Source organism: Rhinatrema bivittatum, chromosome 13 (assembly GCF_901001135.1).
Source record: "Rhinatrema bivittatum chromosome 13, aRhiBiv1.1, whole genome shotgun sequence".
Taxonomy (NCBI): domain Eukaryota; kingdom Metazoa; phylum Chordata; class Amphibia; order Gymnophiona; family Rhinatrematidae; genus Rhinatrema; species Rhinatrema bivittatum.
In genome coordinates this window covers 9,006,934-9,026,005 of record NC_042627.1, presented here as the reverse complement: position 1 = coordinate 9,026,005, position 19,072 = coordinate 9,006,934, and the positions used below count along the sequence as shown (strand labels likewise).

Genomic DNA, 19,072 nt, shown 5'->3' with positions numbered 1-19,072 from the left:
TGTATCTTTCTTTTTGGAAAAACCAACCATTTAGGTCCTTACTTTTTTCTATCTTTCAACCTGTTACCAGTCCACAATAGGACTTACCTTCCTAGCCTGTGATTTTTTTTTGTGTTTAATGTCCTGAGGAGTCTCTCCTAAGGGACTTTGTCTAATCCCTTCCAAAAATCCAGATACATGATAATTGACAGGCTCACCTCTTATCTACATGTTTATAACAGTTTTCAAAAAAATATAGTAGCTTGAGACTTTTTGTGTTTTTCCTTCAGAGCAGAGGGGAGAGACCCTGATGTGCCCTGTAATCTGGGGAAATTCTCTTCAGCGTCAAGCACAACGGGAAATGTAGTTCAGTTGCTTGTGATATAGTGGTTTGTGAACTGTTTCTCATAACACATTTCCTGCTGAAGTACTGTACTTTAACTATAAAACAAGCTGTGAGGTTGGGGTTTTTTATTTTTTCCCTTTTCCTTAGCTTTTTTTCCCTCATAGACCTTAAGGACCTCATTTTCTAACGAATCGCAGGCCTGCCATACTTTAGAAAATCACGCTAATGGGGGGCGGGGGGGTCGACACCGGGGGGGGGGGCGGTCCCTGCACTAGCCAGCAGCGATCGCTGCCGGTTTCGCACCCAATAGCGCCACCGTAGAAGGTGTAGCTATTGGGCGTGAAGTAGGACGCGAAAAGGCACCTACCTTTTCGCCGTCCGCGGCATCTTCGCGGAGTCGGCCCCGGTGACGCCCCGACTCCTCTTCCGGGACCAACTCCGCCCCGATTTAGGTAGCGCAGGCGTGCGCTACCTTTGCAAGCTATCGCAGGCTTGCGCTGTTAGTGCAAGCCTGCGATAGCTTTAGAAAATGAGGCCCTAAGTGTGAAGATTTGAAGAATGGGCCACAGAGTATTAGTATCGGACTGTTCTGGCAGTCATCAAGCTTTGTGTTAGCACCTGGAGGCTACATAAAAATACAACTATACCTTGGGGGGAGGTATAGTTAAGATTTTGTGTTTTCAGCAGGTTAGCACCAATTGTGTTTCCAAATGAGATTTGTATTAAACTATAATAATTATCGGCAGTTTATTTAAAACATGTATCTTTTGTTTAAGCCAATCCTGTTGTTCTAAGTGGATTACAATATAATCTTAAAATCAACAAAACAAAAAGCATAACAAAGTGGAATAAAATAACATAACATCACAAGACATAATCAACAAAACAAAATCCAAGAAAAATAAGTTATAGCTACAAGGGTAATGCAGTAACACATATGTTATCACCCCATTGTTTATTGTAAACCGGCTTGATGTGACATTTTCACGAATGCCGGTATAGAAAAAATCTAAATAAATAAATAAATATTAAATAGGTGTTAGTATACATGAACTGTGTCACCTTTAGCACATGTATACAAATACATGAAAAACATTTAGCCTTATGTGTGCAAATATATGAAAAAAAGTATTAATATTGGGTTATATTGCTCTGCTGATTTTCCACTTTTTTTTTTTTTACCCTCCGTGTTAAGGTATTTTTTTTAATATTCTTTTTTATATATTTTGTTTTCAGTTGCTTTTTTATTATATAGGGATTATATTGTAAACCACTTTGAATGCTCAACTAGGCGGTATATACATTCTTTAAAATAACTTTTAGCTTCTGTACATGCTTGTCAGGTAGAAAATGACTTCTAAAATTGGGTATTTTATGTATTGCCATGACAATATCTACTGTGGTTTTGTAAAAGCTAGTAGAAGTCTGCTTGTAGAGGCCTTGTTTATTACATCTTATTACATTATTGATGCATAGCCACCTATGGACGCCTTCCTTTTTTACAATCTTTGTTCTGGGTTTTGTACAAGGCAATAGACCTATACATTTTCTTTAAAGCAAATTTATTATTGTCTAGCCTTCTTCTCGGAGCTCTCATGATGGCAAGCACCGACTAATTTATTACCTTTGTGATTTCTAACACCCTTGGGTGAAGTTCCTTTCCTATGATTTGTTAGCGTCCATCGGATTTAATTAATATTTCTGTTTCATTGGCTTTGAATTCATTCAGAGCTTAGTAGGTACACTGGCAGTTTCCAGTCATAGGCTGCTGCTAAATTTCATGCAACACTTTCAGCATCTTATTCTCTCAAGCTTCATCTTTTTCTGCTCTGTATTGGCCTTATTTTTTTTTTTTCTGGTATGGATGGGGCATTATGTGCTTCTCTTTGTATTACTGATATCTGATTGTTTGCTTTCTTTTACTTTGCATTTTTCCTTCAAAGGTTTCTTCCTGTTGTGGTAGGCATCTGAATCAGATCTGGAATTTTCGTTAACCAGCGGTCTCCCTTAAGATATAAAGGTTTGAGACTGAGCTGACCCTGGCCCTTATTCAGATAGGTACAGAATAGGGAAAAATCTGAGTAAAGTGCACTGTGTGCAGCTTTTGAACACTTTTTTTCCCTTTACATCCCAAACCCTTCCTCCTCCAGACATTGCGGTGATGGTAACTTTTACTTTGGGAACTCTACTTGAATGAGCTTTAAAAATTGTCCGACTCAGAGAGTCCGAATGCTCCCTGAATGAGTATAATGTCACTATATAGTCTCTTTCTTCCGTTCTTTCCTTGGATATCATTATCACTAAGCATACCAATGGATTCCAGTCTCATTCCTGCTGCAGACGTCCATGATCAGTGTTTGATGCCTGCTACCACTCGGCACATCTGGATACAAAGTCTGGTTTCGGATGTCATTTCACATTATCCAGGTTAAGCAGGCTGAAGAGCTTTGGCTTGCTAGATGAGAACTTAGTTTGTTCTTGGCTTGGTTGCGATGTAAATCGCTTCTCTTTAGGCTCTAAAGTAGACATGTTAGGATTATTACCCTACAGCCATAGCTAGATTCAAGCTATCAAATGATGTTTCAGACTTTGAAGATGTGCCCATTCTTATTGGCTTCTTCTGAAGGTCTAGCGGATCTTAACTGTCTGCCATGTTTTCTTTCCCTGCGTAAGTGTTAGACATCCCACATTTCTCATCTTGAGAGTCTCCCAGCAAGCCTGGATCTTGTCCTGCTCTGCATGTTCACGTAGTCCATGGCTATTGGATTGTCCATTTGGATTAAAGTCGATCACCTCGGTTAACGTTTAGAGAGAGCAGAATTTCTTGCACATATTGTATCCTTAGAAATGACTGCAAATTCTCACATACTTTTCCACAAACCGAACAAGTAATTAGCCAGATAATCACTTTACTACCAATGCAAAGATGCCCAAAATGTGGCTAGAGCTGTTCACACGTGGCAAATGCATGGTGAGTATGTAAGCTAAATGTTTCCTTAGGGTAGGGCTTTAGCAAACTCCCTGGTGGCTATGACTTGGGGATCCTCCGAGGAAAAGCTCAGTCAGCACAGAGATGGCAGTTTCCTGACGTGGGGACTGGGTTGAGAAGCACTGCCTTACGCTGTAACTCGGGGGGTGGGCAATGTGAGTCCTTGAGGGCCACAAGCCAGTCGGGTTTTAGGATAAACCTAATGAATATGCTTTAAATGTTCAAACAACTGAGTTGGGGTGTGTGCAAATCTCCTCTAATGCATATTCATTAGGGATATCCTGAAAACCTACCTGGTTTGCAGCGTTTGAGGACCAGAGCTGCCCACGTCTGACCTGCCTGCTGGGAAGGTGGACATTGGCAGTCAGTGGTGCTGAGGAAGCATACCCAGTTGTTGGTATCTTCACAGATTATACAAAGTCATGGGACTGCAAGTAGAAATGATTTTCCAATGGGTGTGAGTACATTTATTTCAGTTTCTTGCCTCCTTCAAAAATGTTGGCATAACATTTATCTAGGATGCTGGCTTAAAATCCACTTATCTTTAATTGGTTGTCAGTAGTACAGTTTCAGGAGAAAGCTGCAGAATCTTTTCTAATTGAAGTTTTCTCATGTCAGTATTCAATATTATACTCAGTTGTGCTTACTTTAGGCCTCCAGAGCACTGAAACAGTTTTAAAATGTGTCTTCTTTTTTGGCCAGCAGTTACCACCTGCTTCTTGCTGAATCAGAGCTGGTTCCTGCTAAGGCTGCAATGCCCTGAGCCTTTATTCATACTTCTGCCTGTTTGTAACCTCCTATACATCCCAGTCACTGCAGCGACCTTCCTTTTGGCTAAGGACCACAAAGCATAGTTGCCTCTGAAGCTTGGGACCCACACCCCCTGAGTCTGACTCTTAGATGTTACAGTTGCCTATGACTGAGACTGACCCCCCTCTCCCTTTCTGCTCTGCTCTGACTGGTCTCAGGCGAGGAAGCTGGGCTTGTGAATTGCACCCTGTCCTCCAGCCTAGCTAAGCATCTCACTGAGACATCTGGCTGCACCTGAACATTTCTAACTTTCCTTTTCAATAACTTTATGATAAATTACAGTACAAGAAAACAAAATTTGAGATGTTTTAAAATCCCGGCATTAACATTTTTATCTGCATTAAGAGAGCCCCATATTTTTGCAAGAAGCAGCACTGCTAAGTGAAGACCTGCTAGAAATATGTGAACTTTTGTAGTTCTAAAGCCAGACATGTTAAAGAACCATGGCAATATTATTACATCACCAGGACTATGATGTCATCGCTGAGCACAGCAGAGTTGTTCATGACTTAAAGTGCACATTGGAGGGATGGACCTGTTTAGTCAGGTGCAATATAATTGTTGAATGATTCTGGAGAAGGACCATTGCTGGTTGACAACACCATAGATGGGGGATGGGGATATGCAACTCCGTTTCCAGAAGAGAATGTCTGGGAAGAGCTAGGAAAACTGAAAGTGTGCAAGGCTCTGGGACCAGATAAGGTACATCCCAGGATACTGAGGGAGCTCAGAGATGTGCTGGCGGGTCCGCTGAAAGTCCTGTTCAATAGATCCCTGGAAATGGGAGTGGGGCCGAGTGATTGGAGAAGAGCGGCGGTGGTCCCGCTTCACAGAGAGGAGGCTGGAAATTATAGACTGGTTAGCCTCACCTCTGTGGTGGGAAAATTAATGGAGACTCTGCTGAAGCAAAGGATAGTTCACTATCTACAAACCAGTGGGTCGCTGGACCTGAGGCAGCATGGATTTGTCTTGTCAGACAAATCTGGTTTTTCTTTTGATTTGGTGATTAGATAATTGGATCAAGGAAGAGCGCACAATGTGATTTATTTTGATTTCAGCAAAGCTTTTGATATGAAAGCTCCTGAATAAAATGAGAAGCTTGGGAGTAGGTGCCGAGGTGGTGGAGTGAATTGCAAACTAGTTGCCTGACAGGATACTCAGGACAGGACCAATTCCAAAAGCAAAGCCCATTATATGAATGATCAAGAATGTTGCTAGCAGTAGTTTTGTTATGGGTTTCACAGTTGCTTGGTTTTGATTGTAAATATTACTACATTTAATGGAAACATGGTTGCTGGGCAGACTGAATGGACCACTTGGTTATTTTTTTCTGCTGCCATTACTATGTTATGCTATGTTCTTATTTTAGTCCAATAAAAGAATGTAGTAACATTTCACACTGGGTATAAATGTGTCCCATCTAGGTCTTTCGTATGCCAGTTGGATGCTTGTTTCTTTAGATTGTCTCCGTAAAAAAGTAAAAAATCTACTTTGATTAGTAAATGACCAGAAATTGTGGTAGAAACAGAGGGACCCCATATTTGCAGTGCTGCTGTATTGTATGCAGGATTTCATCTTATTGGTTAGTAACAGCTGAGGAAACAGCTACCCTTGATGGGAGGTACATTTCTTGTCCAGAGCTTAGTATAGCTGCAGTGCACCTGCCCTGTCTGATTTATAAGCAAAAAAGGCACATGGTGTGTTGCAGAGCATTCAGTGGTCTGGGGCTTCATAGAACAAACTTAGATGCAGAGATGCTGAGTATGCTCCAAAATGTAATCAGTGACAGTTGTTTAATTGTTTGCAGTGCTTTTTACAATTCCTCCGGAGGAACAATGCTGTAAAATGAAATAAATATTGAGACAAATTTTTAGCATTTTGCAGCATGGAATGTATTCCTTTTGTATCATTGTACCCCCTTTGGTCTGATGTTTAACTTTTAGTTTGATATACATTTTTTGTCTCCATATTTTTCATTTTACAGCATTGTTCCTCCTGAGGGGATCAAAGGAATTGTAAAAAGCACTGCAAACAATTAAACAACTGTCACTAATTACATTTTGGAGCATACTCTATCAGCATCTGTGCATCTGTTTGTTCTATGAATCTCCAGGCCACTGAATGCTCTGCAACACATCCTGTGCCTTTTTTGCTAATTTAGCTTTGGTGTGATTTGCTGCTTCTCCACTTCCTTTAGTGGTGTTCGTCTGATTTATAAGAACAATAGCTTTCTGTATAGAAGCGTTTCCCATTCCTTTCATTGATTATACAACTTTAAACACTGCTTTATTGATTATTACTGAATATTGTGCTTTATTTACTAAAATGTGGTAATGCTCATTGTTGGTAAATAAGCCCCATTGAAACCAATGGGATCTGTAGATAAACATGTTGCATTTTAATAAAGATGTTAAAGCTAGTCCTAAAATATTCCGTTTGCTGTTAACTTTCTCAGATTGCAGTATAAGATTCTACAAATCTGAGAGGTTATATTGCAAGTTTTATCACTCTGAATAATACTAATGCTGCTAGATGCTTCTGCCGGACAGGATTCTAGCCTGGAACTGTTATGTGAATAAAGAAAAGTCTAGAATTTTCTCCCTCTGTGCCCAGGTGGCAGTAGGTAATGCTTGTCGGCTCGAGGGCTGAAGGTGTGCTTTGGCATGTAGGAGCACTCATTTTCCCTCCTTTCTCCTCCCTTGGGATTGAGTGTATCACTTCTCTGGGTTGCACCTATCCACGGTTAGCTCTGATGGGAGAGGGGGATCAATGCTCAAATCCCTTGTGCCACGGCGCCAAGCATTGCAGCCTGAGCTAAGAAAGATCCTTACGTTTGTAATGTGGCAGAGGAGAGTTGTACATAAGACTGGAAGAGATAATTGATGTTAAGATTCAAAGTAGCTGTTTTTTCTTTTTAATAAAAAACTTAAGTTTTCTCACAACACTAGAAGAAAAATTATAACACCAGTTTCCGTCAATACATGGTCACATGTCTTACGTTTCAAAGCAATTTCTTCTGTTCTACTCCCGATTTAGTGATGCGCATTAATGTATGTGTTTCGACAGATCACCAGATATGACCTTTGCCTTCCCATTCCAGATGGGTGGAAATTTCTCTCTATATAGGAACAGAGCTAGCCATAAACCAGCAGAGTTGGTGAGGTGGCCATTAACCTCATTTTATTTAGTTTAATTTCTAAAGTTCCTGTACTACATAGAATTACTGATATCAGAAATTCAAAATTAACGTATTGTATGAGTGTGGTAGTCTTCCTCGTTGGGTCTGGTTACTGAATTTATATGGATAAGCTGAGAATGTCATAAGGCCCGTAGCTTCCCCCTAAGGTGGCTGTATATTGCGTAACTGGACATACTTTTTTGGGTGTTATTCAATGGATGGTTTTGAAGTGTCTTCACCTCCTATTTCAGGTGGTTAAAACTTAGATAGCTTTTAGGAACAGGACCCAGTTAAACTAATGACAAAACTATAAACTGCAATAAATTTGGCCTTTTGCATAAATGAATTTATTTGTCCAGTAATGGCTGCAATCTCGTAAATTTTATGGAAAATGTATGAAACATAATCAAAACTATGATGGCTGAAATATATTGGCAATTGGTTTCAAAAGGATTTAAATCTTAAATCATATTGACATGACTCAAATATATAAAATAAACAAATATTTAAGTTCTGAATGGGAACCTTCTGGTCCAGTCAGGAACATCTAAATAAAACAGAAGAGCCAATACTCTCTTGCTAAAGAGTACTGGTGCCATTAGCATTGGTCATAATTAGTAGCACAGATGTTCACAGTAATACAGTAGATAATGAAAGAGAGAGCTCCAGTCTGACTAGTTATTCCTGTTAAGGATATATCCCAGCTGCCAGCCATAGAGCGTGACCACTTATAGTAATAACTGTGTTTTGCATATAGGTATGTACTGTGCCTTGTAAAAATCTTCTCACCCTTCTATTTTTTCACATTTTGATGTCTAAAAAAATAAAAAACCAGAATGCATTAAAGTAGAAGTTAGTTTCACAGATCTACATGACATTACACTTTCATCATAAAAGAACAATTATAGAAATATTCCAAAAGGAATTAAGAATAAAAACCAAAAAGTCTTGATTGCAGCAATAACAGCCATGAATCGCTAAGTGTCCACCAAGTTTGCACAGTGGCATTGGTGCATATTTTGCCATTCTTCTTGGCTCAAGCTCTTTCAAGTTGGCTGGGAATCATCTGTGGACCGCAGTCTTGAATTCTTGCCTCAGATTTTCTGTTGGATTCAGGTCTTGGCTTTGACTGAGCCACTCAAGGATATTCACTTTCTTCATGCCAGGCCTCTCCATTTTTGCTTTTGCTTTGTGCTTAGGATGAAAGATGAATCTTTTCCCCAGTCCCAGGGCTGTGGTAGACTGGAACATGCCTGTACTTTGCACCATCCAACTTTCCTTCGGTTTTCTCAAGCCTCCCTATCCATGCTGCTGCAAAGCATTCCCACAACATAATCTTATCACCCGCATGCTTTACTATAGGGGTGGTGTTAGCAGTGTGTTGTGCTGTATTTGTTTTAGATCACACATCGAGACCAAAAAGTTCCACTTTGGTCTTATCAGATTTCAAAACTTTCTTCCACATGCATGTAATGTCTTTTTAAGTGTTTCTTTACAAATGCTCTGTGCGGGACAAGTACAAGGGTATTGCACCTTACTGTCGTGCTCCATGCCCCAGCGCTCCCCACATATAATAAATATTTATTATTTATTTTAAAATATTTGTTATCCGCTCTTCCTACATTCAGGGTGGGATATAAAATATACATAATAAAATTGAACAAAACAAATAAAACAAATCAAATCATCATTGGCTTTGATAGAAGCACTAGAGGACTTGAGTATGGCTGTAGCAGAAGTGCTGGGGACTCATGAGGAATAGGTATGTTTTTTGAGAGCTTTTCTGAAGAATTTTGGCTCTGAGATTGGTCTTATCTCCATTGTTCTTTCCTTCTGCATTTCTAATAAATATTTTGCATGAAAAAGCACAAAGTACAGTCTTCTGAGAGAAAGATATCACTAACATGTATATTATATTTATGTTCACTGTTGTGGTACCAACCAGAAAAGCCTGCTAAACAGATACTTGGAACCCATATAATATTAGGCCTATTGCAATGTATGTTGGGTGTGGGTTTGGCCCTCAGAAAACCATGAGCAAATGGAATTACAAAATAGTAAGCCCCCCATACCAAAATAGCATTAGCTGCCAGCTCTCACATAAAGATCCTACCTATGAAAAGGCAATACTGAAAATTACACCAGACCCTGAAACACCAACCAGTACACCTATTAAAGAAAACAGAGCAAGCCAAGCTGCTCTAGAGCATTACATATTCCACATGATAGCAGAATACCTCACCTTGATCACACATGCAGAACAGAGAAACCCTCACCAAAAAAAAAATAAAAAAATGGAGACCATAAAGTATAAATAGAAACATGCAGACAAAAACTGAACTGGCAATCGCAACAAGCCAAACTCTATGCAGTGGAAAACCAGAAACATTCCTCTTAAAATATCAAACAAAATCAAGAAATATAAATTAGTAGTAGTAAAATCATACAAATAAAAAGAATAAATATTTCAAAACAGCTGACATAGGACATTCAATAATTAAAAACTCCATAAAAAAAACAAAAAAACAAAAACGAATTATCAGATACCAATAAAATATTTGAAAACAGCAGACATCAGATTACACCCAATAATTAAAACAAATCCCCCACTCACCATGATTGGGAACTTTTTGATTTCCAGATGCCTTGAGATTGTTAATTAGCGGCAGGGAAAGAGGGTTGATGCGTACAGACTTCTTACTGTCTCTCATGTATACATACATTTACTCTCGCACATCTATTCCTTCTCTTACTGTCACACACACTCGCTCCCCCTCCTTCAGTCTGCAATACCAATTGGATGATGCCTCTTCAGGCCATGCAAACTGACGCCGCTCCACCTTTTGAGTCCTGTTCCTTTCTTCCGGCTGCACAGTCCAATTCTGTAGCCTGCTCCTTTTAGCCGTGGCGATTTGCATCTCTTCCTTCCTGCCCGCACGGCTCACACATCATTTCTTTCAGGTAGATGACTTCGCTGTGCTGCCCCCAAAAGTGTAGTGCTCTAGGTGGCAGCTGAGTGCTTCTACCGGCCCTGGCAGAGACTTCCTTCTTGCCACCCTCCCATACAGGTCATCTTGAGGAATCTTGAAATTATTGAACAGTCAACATAGCCTGCAGTCATAGCCAGAGACAGACTAGTTCTTAACCCATGGCCACTGATTTTAGTGGCATGTCCTGAGTGTGTCAGTGTCTTGGTGGTGCCAAACCGTTTCCACTTTACAATGATGGACCTGACAGTGCTCCAAGAGATATTCAGACACATTAACATTTTTTTATGGTCTTCCTCCAAGCTACACTTTATTTAAAAGCCATTCAGGAGTATTTTTTTTTTTTGGCAAATTCTTGTCATGTTTTGACCTTTGCTTCAAATTCACTTCATACAACAAACAACTTGATTTTTCATCCAGGAAACTTCAAATCAGTTCATCTACTGTGATTGGCCATAGGTGGGCTTTATTAAACTTATTCTGGGTCTTAAGCTTTGGTTCCAAAAAATTGCCATACGTTAGTTTGCTGTTACAAAGGGTTGAAGGCTTATGCAGTTGGCATTTTGCTTTTTTATTCTTGTTTTTTGGAATATTTTTTTAATTCTTTCACAATTAAAGCATTAAAATATGTTGTGCAAATCAGTGGAACAAACTCCTACGTTAATGCAATGTGATATGTATGGTTTAGACAGAAGAAAGTGAAAAATAGTAACATAGTATTGTTGGCAGAAAAAGAGGTCCATCCAGTCCACCCAGTAAGCTTCCTGTGGCAGGAACTGCTGCCCCGTGCAGGTTACCCCATGCCTTATCTTAAGGGTAGTTTTAATTTTCCACCTTTTTTACGTTAAAATGTAAACCGATATGATGTGTATTTTAATGTCAGTATAGAAAAGCTGTTAAATAAATAAGGGTAGTAGTATTTACAAGCAAACCCATAACAAAATGACTGCAACTTTGTTTGCATGGTGAGCAGCCTTCCTGATAATTCAGGCAATGCTGCTTGAATGTTCTTTACTTTTGAACTTGGCCGAAGAAGCTTTATCCCTAATGTCAGTAAATCAGTACCCCAGTCTGTAAAGGTTGGGGCCCAGTGTTGGCTGTCTTCAGAATCCAAAACTCTTTTTTTTTTTTCCCCTCCCCAGCCATCAAAGTGGAGAGAGAGCGATGTTGCGGTTGAGTCAAAATCATCACGGCTAATTGGTTGAGAGTAGTAATCCCCCATGCTTTCTGGTTAAGGGTCCTAACTGCTGCCTCGTGCAGGTTACTCCCATGCACCCTTTTCTTCATTCTCATTCCTTTAGGGATCCTCAGTGTTTTGAATTTTACTGTTTTCGTCCTCACCACCTCTTCCGGAAAGGCATTCCAGACATCCACCACCTTCTCCATGAAAAAATATTTCCTTATGTTATTTCTCAGTCTCCCACCCAGATTTTCATTTCATGACCCCTAGTTCTACTTTTTCTTTTCCAACAGAAAAGGTTCAAATTTTGTGCATGATTAAATCCTTTCAGGTATCTGAAGGTCTGTATCATATCTCCTCTGTACCTCCTCTCTTCCAGGGTATACATATTAAGGTTCTTCAGTCTCTCCTCGTAAGTCTTCCGATATAGACTCCACAACATTTTGGCCGCCATTCTTTGGACCACCTTCATTCTGTGAAGACCTTTTTACAAGGCATTGTATGCAATAGCACTGCAGTTCCTTGTGACCAGTATCGTGTCCCTAACCATTCCCAGCAGGACAGCAATGCCATTAATACTCTGTGTATACTGATCTAGCGGAGAACCAGCATTCTTGCAATAGATAAGATACAGATAGAGAATCCGTTCATTAATCTTCATATAATACAAGTCTCTACTGCTCAGGTTATGTTGTTTTTCTCACCATCAAGGATCTATTTCTTTCTTTCTTTTTTCCATTCCTATATCTCCTTGTCCAAGTCCATCTTGTTCAGTCTTCCAAGATGGAGGCTACATAATCTAATTGTTTAGCTGCTTAGCCATCATTAAACTTCCTACGAACCAAGGTGATAGCTTGTCTATTGCTAATGTATGCCTGTGCTACTAAACGGTGACTGTCTTCTGACATAAACCTACAACCATAGCAACTGTGTTTCTAGAACATACATGAACAAACAATCCTGAGCTTAGAACATTCTCAAGCACTAAGAAGAGCATGCCAGAGTGACCAGAGACATCTTGGTGCCTCACCAAGTAAGATATGTTGTTTATGCCTTGTTAAAGGGTTTTTTTTTTTTTGCCTATCAGCTTGGATTCTGTATTGGCCTTATAATTTCAGTCATTTTTCACTTATAATTGCATTTAGTTTTGTCAGACCTCTGAAAAGTATTCCCACACTAGTAAGAGAGCACACCTTATCCAATACTGTTTTTGTCATCTTCCTCTTTTGGGTAGGAGCTTGCAAGATCCCTTATTTAATTCACACCCCTCATACCTCCCTTCCTATGTCTAACTACACAGCTTTGTAATAATCTAAATAGCTACTAAATGCTAGTTTGACTGTTTCCCAAACGTTCCTAGGTCTCTGTGGCCTTTTCAGATGGGTGACCTGTTATCAACCTGCTGCACTGATGCAGGCGATATCATAATCTACTAAGCAGACCCGACACATGAGTGCCTGCCAGACAGATCCAGCTGTATGGTTGCCTGTGTTTCTGCTAGGACTTCTAGTGCTTAAGCACTAGGGGATGGAACAGCTCCCCTATGAGAAAAGGCTGAAGAGGTTAGGGCTGTTCAGCTTGGAGAAGAGACGGCTGAGGGGGATATGATAGAGGTCTTTAAGATCATGAGAGGTCTTGAACGAGTAGATGTGACTCTGTTATTTACACTTTCGGAAAATAGAAGGACTAGGGGGCATTCCATGAAGTTAGCAAGTAGCACATTTAAGACTAATCGAAGAAAGTTAAAATCCACTAGGGATTTTAACTTTTCATATTGCTCGCTCTGCCGTACATTCTGGTAACCCTAACACTTATTGAATTGTTGAGAAAAGGCACTTTAAACTACGGTTGTAAATATAGTTTAATAAGTAATTGTTTAAACTACTGCAATTTAACTGTGTAATTGTATACTGTTTAAGTATGCTAAGAGCTGCCTATGTATGCACTCCACATCTCCAATATGCTCGTGCCCTCCCTAGGCTGGTGAGGAGCGGCCCAGCCTGCCCCAATATGAGAGAGCCTTGTAGTATTGCCAAGAAAGGGACTCTCTGAGGTCACCTATGGGTTTACGTGAAACTGCCCCCAGCTCTTTGCAACAGTTCCTGAAATTATTGAAAGGTAAAAGGACTAAACGGTAAGACGTTATGTACCTTTGAATATTTCACACATGTGCCACTAGTACCTGCTTTCAATCTCTCTTCATTTTGTGCTCCCATAAAAACTTGAAGACAGTTACTTGCGTAATTTACTCCAATTTTCAAAGGAAAATACGCACATACTTTTCCTTTAAAAATTATCCTAGCAAAGCTATCCGTACCCAATTCCACCAGCTAATTTGTGTGCAGATTGTTTTTGGAAAATTTCCATACATACTTTTAAAAAAGGCAAAAGCCTGCATGGTAGTGCTAACTCCTCCTTAATCCTGCTCTTGGAAACTTTTCTATTCACAGTGAGTAAACTTATGCACACACAGGCTATACGCTTATCAAAGTACCTACATATTGATCAGGCAGGTTTGTAATACATAAAGCACTGTTTTACCTGAGGAAATGGCTTTGGGCATGTGGGCACCAACGACATAGGAAAATGTGGGAGAGAGGTTCTGGAAGCCAAATTTAGGATTTTAGGTAGGAAGCTGAAATCCAGAACATCCAGGGTGGCATTCTCTGAAATGCTTCCTGTTCCTCGTGCAGGTCCCTAGAGGCAGGCAGAGCTCCAGAGTTTCAATGCGTGGATGAGACGATGGTGCAGGGAAGAGGGATTCAGCTTTTAAGGAACTGGGGAAACTTTTGGGGAAAGGGGAGACTTTTCCGAAAGGATGGGCTCCACCTTAACAAGAGTGGAACCAGGCTGCTGGCACTAACTTTCAAAAAGGAGATAGAGCAGCTTTTAAACTAGAACAAGGGGGAAAGCAGACAGTCACTCAGCAGTGCATGGTTCGGAGAAATGTATCCTTGAAGGATACTAATGAAACAGGAGAGTTAGGGCATCCCAACAGAGAGGTTCCATAAAAGCAAACATAGTCCATGTGCCTATATGTAAAAAAATCACCAAAACTAATGATTTCTGAATTATCCCTAACAACTGAAAAGCAGGTTAATACAGACAAAAAACACACTTTGAAATGTCTGTATGCCAATGCCAGAAGTCTAAGAAGTAAGATGGGAGAGTTAAGAGTGTATAGCAGCAAATGATGAGATTGACATAGTTGGCATCACAGAAACTTGGTGGAAGGAGGATAACCAATGGAACAGTGCTATATCAGGGTACAAATTATATCACAATGATAGGGAGGATCAACTTGGTGGGGGTGTGGCACTTTATGTCCGGGAGGGTATAGAGTCCAACAGGATAAAGATCATACAAGAGACTAAATGCTCAGTAGAATCTACATGGGTAGAAATCCCATGTGTGTTGGGTAAGAGTATAGTGATAGGAGTATACTACCGTCCACCTGGACAAAATGGTCAGACAGATGATGAAATGCTAAGAGAAATCAGGGAAGCAAACCAATTTGGCAGTGCAATAATAATGGGAGATTTCAGTTACCTCAATATTGACTGGGTAAATGTAACATCAGGACTTGCTAGAGACATAAAGTTCCTGGATGTAATAAATGATTGCTTCATGGAGCAATTGGTTCAGGGAGCAACAAAAGAGGGAGCTATTTTAGATTTAATTCTTAGTGGAATGCAGGATTTGGTGAGAGAGTGGTGGGGCTACTTAGCAACAGTGATTATAACATCAAATTTAAACTAATAGGAAGGGGGACAATAAGTAAATCTGCAGCTCTAACACTAAACTTTCAAAAGGGAAACTTTGATGAAATGAGGAAAATAGTTAGAAAAAAACTGAAAGGTGCAGCCTCAAAGGTTAAGTGTTCAACAGGCTTGGACATTGTTTAAAAATACAATCCTAGAGGCGCAGTCCATATGTATTCCACACATTTAAGAAAGGTGGAAGGAAGGCAAAACGATTACCGTCATGGTTAAAAGGTGAGGTGAAAGAGGCTGTTTTAGCCACAAAAAATCCTTCAGAAATTGGAAGAAGGATCCATCTGAAGAAAATAGGATAAAACATAAGCATTGTCAAGTTAAGTGTAAAACATTGATAAGACAGGCGAAGAGTGGATTTGAAGTGAAGTTGGCCATAAAGGCAAAAACTCATAATAAAAACTTTTTTAAATATATCCAAAGCAAGAAACCTATGAGGGAGTCAGTTGGACCATTAGATGACTGAGGGGTTAAAGGGGCTCTTAGGGAAGATAAGGCCATTGCAGAAAGACTAAATGAATTCTTTGCTTCCGTGTTTACTAATGAAGATATTGGGGAGATACCAGTTCCGGAGATGGTTTTCAGGGGTGATGAGTCAGATGAACTGAACGAAATCACTGTGAACCTGGAAGAAGTAGTAGGCCAGATTGACAAACTGAAGAGTAGCAAATCACCCGGACTGGATGGTATGCATCCTAGGGTACTGAAGGAACTAAAAAATGAAATTTCTGATCTGTTAAAATTTGTAACCTATCATTAATAACATCCATTGTACCTGAAGACTGGAGGGTGGCCAATGTAACCCCAATATTTAAAAAAGGCTCCAGGGGCGATCCGGGTAACTCTAGACCAGTGAGCCTGACTTCAGTGCCGGGAAAAATAGTGGAAACTATTCTCAAGATCAAAATCGTAGAGCACATAGACATGATTTAATGGAACACAGTCAACATGGATTTACCCAAGGGAAGTCTTGCCTAACAAATCTGCTTTATTTTTTTTGAAGGGGTTAATAAACATGTAGTAAAGGTGAACCAGTGGATGTAGTGTATTTGGATTTTCAGAAGGCGTTTGACAAAGTCCCTCATGAGAGGCTTCTACGAAACCTAAAAAGTCATGGGATAGGAGGCGATGGTCTTTCGTGGATTACAAGCTGGTTAAAAGACAGGAAACAGAGTAGGATTAAATGGTCAGTTTTCTCAGTGGAAAAGGGTAAACAGTGGAGTGCCTCAGAGATCTGTACTTGGACCGGTGCTTTTCAATATATATATATGTAAATGATCTGGAAAGGAATAAGACGAGTGAGGTTATCAAATTTGCAGATGATACAAAATTATTCAGAGTAATTAAATCACAAGAAGACTTTGATACATTACAGGAGGACCTTGCAAGACTGGAAGATTGGGCATCCAAATGGCAGATAAAATTTAATGTGGACAAGTGCAAGGTGTTGCATATAGGGAAAAATAAACCTTGCTGTAGTTACACGATGTTAGGTTCCATATTAGGAGCTACCACCCAGGAAAAAGATCTAGGCATCATAGTGGATAATACTTTAAAATCATCGGCTCAGTGTGCTGCAGGAGTCAAAAAAGCAAACAGAATGTTAGGAATTATTAGGAAGGGAATGGCTAATAGAACGGAAAACTTCATAATGCCTCTATATCGCTCCATGGTGAGACCGCATCTTGAATACTCTGTACAATTCTAGTCGCCGCATCTCAAAAAAGATATAGTTGCGATGGAGAAGGTGCAGAGAAGGGCAACCAAAATGATAAAGGGGATGGAACAGCTCCCCTATGAGGAAAGGCTGAAGAGGTTAGGGCTGTTCAGTTTGGAGAAGAGACGGCTGAGGGGGATATGATAGAGGTCTTTAAGATCAAGAGAGGTCTTGAACGAGTAGATGTGACTCGGTTATTTACACTTTCGAATAATAGAAGATCTAGGGGATATTCCATGAAGTTATCAAGTAGCACATTTAAGACTAATCGGAGAAAATTCTTTTTCAGTCAACGCGCAATAAAGCTCTGGAATTTGTTGCCAGAGGATGTGGTTAGAGCAGTTAATGTAACTGGGTTCAAAAAAGGTTTGGATAAGTTCTTGGAGAAGTCCATTAACGGCTATTAATCAAGTTTACTTAGGGAATAGCCACTGCTATTAATTGCATCAGTAGCATGGGATTTCTTAGTGTTTGGGTAATTGCCAGGTTCTTGTGGCCTGGTTTTGGCCTCTGTTGGAAACACAATGCTGGGCTTGATGGACCCTTGGTATGACCCAGCATGGCAATTTCTTATGTTCTTATATTCTTAAATTCCGTTACTGTTGTAGTTTCCACCTTTGCTCTGGGAGGGCATTTCAGACATTTTCCACCCTTTCTGTGAAAAAACATTTCCTGACAATGTGCTTGAGTCTATCCCCCCCTGGAGCTTTATACTCTGATCCTTTGATCTGGAGAGATCTTTCCACTGAACTAAATGTTTACTTCCTGTACATTATGAATAACTTTCAGGTATTTGAATGTCTCTCATATCTCTAGGGTATATATACAGTGGCTTGCAAGGCATTAAGTTGTGCCGGATCCATGGAGTTAGCAATCTGTTGGTGTTTGAGGTAGCTGTGGGTGGATCCTTGGGCCGGTGGCAGATGACCATGCCCCCTGGGGAAGATCCCGATAGGGACCACAGGTCAGGCTCAGTATGGAGACACACACACTAGTTCTTTTATTAGACTGTATATGGAACCACCAGAGGTGGTTTTGCATAGGCTCGGCGGCACGCGCAAGCCCCGGGACGCGCATATGCTCCAGGGCTTTAAAAAATGGGTGGTCCAGGGGCGGGGCTAGGGGCATGACAGCGGTCTGGGGGCGTTCCTGAGTCCTCCGGCACAGCGGCCGTGCCGGAGGTTCGTGCACCGGCAGCTGGCCGGTGCGCGCAAGTCAGCGAGATAAGGTGGTGGTGGTGGTGAGGGGGATTTAGGTAGGGCTGGGGAGTGGGTTAGATAGGGGAAGGGAGGGAAAGGTGGGGGGAGCAAAAAAAAATGTTCCCTCCAAGGCCGCTCCGAAATCGGAGCGGCCTTGGAGGGAATGGAGAAAGCCATCGGGGCTCCCCTTGGGCTCGGCGCGCGCATGTTATAAAATCGGGTGTACATTGTGCGCGCCAGGTAGCTTGCACAAATGTACCCCGTGCGCTTAAAATTTAAAATCGGCCCCACTGTGTGGAGCAATCTGTGTAAGTGTCATCTGTAATCCACACAAATCTGACTTTTTAGGGGGTCGCATGCTTTTGCAAACCACTGTATTTAGATCCTTCGGTCTCATTTCATAAAGTTTTGATGGAAATCTTTCACCATTTCGGTAGCCCTTTTCTAGACTGCTTCCATCCATTTGATACTTGTTTTTCAGAAGCATGCAGAGGTTCAGCATTTGCATGCTGCTAACCCTGGAGAACTAAGACCTTTTGGCAGAGAAGTAGGCCTGTGGCTTTAATTTTGCTGACATGCAAACAACTGGATGAATTTTGACTCGGTCTGTACACTTAGTGGATTTAATAGACTGTTTTGCTGACAGTGGGAGATTTCTATTATAATTGATATTGAGCTGGTAAGGTGTATAATAATCTACCAGAAAGGGACACGTTCAAGAGAGGCAAGTCATTTTCGGAAGTACCGCTCAGAACGCTGATTTCTAAGTGGGCAGTACTCTCGGATTAGAGAGACGTTTCTGCATATCCTCTGCTTTGGAGGCCTTGTAAGAAAGTTCAAGGTCATTAAACAAGGGGACAGAGAAGCTAGATGTAGCAAAGGCGCCAAACATAAAGATAGTGAGCTTGGCATCG

General features: G+C 40.7%; 1 protein-coding gene across 2 annotated transcripts in view; it reads left to right on the top strand.

Moving 5' to 3' along the window:
• The window catches only part of ETFA (electron transfer flavoprotein subunit alpha), a 128,005-nt gene that overhangs the window by 12,268 nt on the left and 96,665 nt on the right, over window positions 1-19,072 (top strand). The gene's annotated exons all lie outside the window — the stretch shown is intronic.